The sequence below is a fragment of the Pinus tabuliformis genome, chromosome Q, assembly GCF_031772625.1.
Source record: "Pinus tabuliformis cultivar Carrire ecotype Pingquan chromosome Q, CPIR1, whole genome shotgun sequence".
NCBI classification, from domain to species: Eukaryota; Viridiplantae; Streptophyta; class Pinopsida; order Pinales; family Pinaceae; genus Pinus; species Pinus tabuliformis.
Window position 1 is genome coordinate 538,838,431 of NC_142296.1, and position 3,195 is coordinate 538,841,625.

Consider the following 3,195-nt stretch of genomic DNA (forward strand, 5'->3'; position numbering starts at 1 on the left):
GTCACCCACAAGTACGGCTAACAGATAAATATGATGGAAGGCAAGATCCACGCAATCACCTGGACAAATGGACTAAGGTTTATAGAGCAAAGCCTCAGCCTGAATGGGTACATTTGTTTTGTCATACTTTGGATGTAATACCAATGAACTGGTACTTGGAAATAGAGCTCCGCCATGGCACTGAAGAATGGGACATTTTTCAACAGGGATTATTGATGATGTTTAGCTTTGAGGATGGATTCGAAAGTATTGATGAGGCATTACAAGAATTCAAGGTGGCAATCTTCAGAGTACTACAAGATCTCTTAGACTTGATTCAACCGAATTGGACCACCCAGCTGCGCCACGCGCTGGAGTGCTACAAGGTGGCTGTTGAAGAAGAGGACGAGGATCCGAGGAACATTAATATCCCAGAGATTGAAGGTCACCACAAAGTTGAAGGATCTCAAATTAAAAATCCAGATATCATCGTGCTGCTAAAAACAAGACAAGTGAACATTGGAACAGAGGCAGAGCCAAAATTTGCAAATATTGGGGACTGCTGGGATGACACAACAGTAGATAAGGTCGCTGAATTTCTCTGCAAATATCAAGACTCGTTCCCTATGAAGTTTTCATAGTTCAAAGAGAAGCCTATCGCGCAAGAGAAAGGCAAGGTAGTAGACCTAGAATCCGATGAGGGTGTGGAAGACACTGGTATGGGCACAGAGGATATCGATATTGAGGGGGTAGACCCTATTTCCAAGTTTCCAGAATACATCCCTTCGTGCCAATGCAAGGAGAAGGTCCCGAAGGACCCAGATGAGGGAAAATTTTTACTTAACAGACCATTGCTACTAGACCAGATCACATTCGAAGGTCCACGCTTGGCGCGCGTGCCACATCTAAAGTTAGAGGATTGGGACTTGGCAGATACTGAGAGGTTCCCCCACTTGGTGACTAATACATTTATGATCCACGTCTTCTATAAAGATTCTGGTGTGACCGCGTTGGAGCCGAGGCAGTGGATTAAAGGGGTGGACAAGGCAGGACTGTTGAACCTGCTATGGGTGTCGCATTACAACCACGTGCCCATCACTTTGATAGTGATCAAACAATTGTTGTGCTTGGTGCACGACGGGTGCCTGTGGTTAGGAGAACCGATACTGATCATCGATACGCTGATCCATAGGATCACATTTCTACCGCACTCAGGGATGAATCTGGATAAGGAATTTGGCAGAAAGACGGGTGAGCACGACCTCGCCAAGAGAATGAAGGACAAGTTTAAGCTTGTAAAGAAGCCACGTGGTTACTCAATATCCAGCATAACTAACCTCATGTTAAGGTAGCCACCGAGATCCTGGCTGGGAAAATAATGAGGAAATGTCATGCAGATGAAGTTCCGGCACCAGTTGTGTCATTAGCGGCCCAGTGCGCGGAGGTCATACAATTCAATTGGGTGCGCTACCTCTGCAACAAGTTCCTCGCGAACTACAGAGAAGCACAAGACCAGAGTAAGACCTTCCATTATGCATGGTTGCTGCTATCAATCATACTAATCGCATGGGAATTACCGAAGGACAGTCAGTTTCCTCCGATTGCATCAGATCTTCCAGAAGTAGCGAAGTTCACTTCGCTCTGGGCCACAAAGGACCCCGAAAGGGTCAAGAACAATAAGATCTTTTGGGTGCTGATGGAAGCAAGCATCTGCAGCGATAAAATGCAAGTTGCGGCTATCACCAACTGTCTTCGAGCAGTTGTCAGGCTATGTGGAGTTCAAAGCAGACTTCCACTATGTCTCCATGCAGGCACGGAAGGACCCTGAGCAGAAGTGGTATGATCTCCCATACCTTGCAACAGATGATGCAATCATAGTGGTCCTTGAGCCTTGGCTAGCAGAGTGGTGCACAACCTCATATTTGTTAGCAGGGTCTGTTAGTGTCGGTATCTTCATCCCTCCATCAGTGATCAAAATTCTCTTGTTGCATGCATTTTTAGATGTCTCATCCTATCAGTTGCATTCCATTAGGTCATGGATCATCTAATGTTAGTGGCTCATTATCAATTTTCCGTCATGGTCTTTACCTGCTGGCCTAGCTTTACAAGTTCAGGTCATTTACAGTCATCTTTTGTCTTTACATTTGCAAAAGCCATTTTTAGGGTTTCAGGTCTCATTAGGTCTAGGGTTTTTCATCATAAGTCTTGTAAAAGCTCAATAATGGTCAGTAGGCACATGAGGAGGTCTAATAAGGTCTTAGCATCAAAATTTCAATAATGATATACTCAGTAATTGAATTTTCCTCAAAACCCTGTTTTGAGGAAAGATAGAGTTTTATGTTCTATGTATAAAAATTTCATGTAATTTTAATTTTCCTATATGTAATAAGTTCGAAAATGCAGCCTTGTGTCACCTTGCCAAACTCCTACACTCCAGCTCCTGCAAAAGAGACAAGAAAACCCAAGCATCAGTCCATCAAATGTCAAAAAGAGAACCAAACTACAAAACAAAGTTTTTAAAGGACAAAGTGAAAAAGAAAACTTTAAAAAGTGGGTTTTCTAAAAGAAAAAATTAAAGTCAAAAGGTATATAAAGTGATAATTTGTGTTATAGACTTCATTTGTGCCAAAAGAAAGAGAGAAAAAGCGAAAATCGCGATTTGAGGTGAAGAAAGGAAAATTGCAGCAAAGTTTTGAGATTTCTCTGGGCGTGGCACACCTGGGTATAGGTGTGGTGCACCTGCTCAGTGCGGCTCACCGGGCACAAAATTTTCAGACAAACTTGAACTGGCATGGTGCACCTGGGTGTTGGCGTGGTGCACCAGTCTACCAAGCCAAAATTTCATCCAATCAACTTGCTTAAGCTCCAAAATCTTGCAATCATCATTCCTCCAAGTAAGTAAAGCCTCCTAATTTCCATAGCAAGACATTTGATCATCCTTGATGGAGTTTTAATCAGTGAAAAATCAAACCCTAATTGTTGCACAGTTGCATTACAAAAACTGTCTAGGGTTTTGCAATTTTGTCATTGTTGTTGTTTTACTCCCCTGCATCATTTTCACATATCCCATTCCCCTCCACTGAATTTCCCTAATTTCATTTCCCTTTCCCTCTCTCATTTACACTCATCCTACCCCCCTATCCCCAAAACCCTAAAACCCTAACACCTAATTTCCATTATTCCCCAAACCCTAATCTTCATTTCCAAACCCTATCA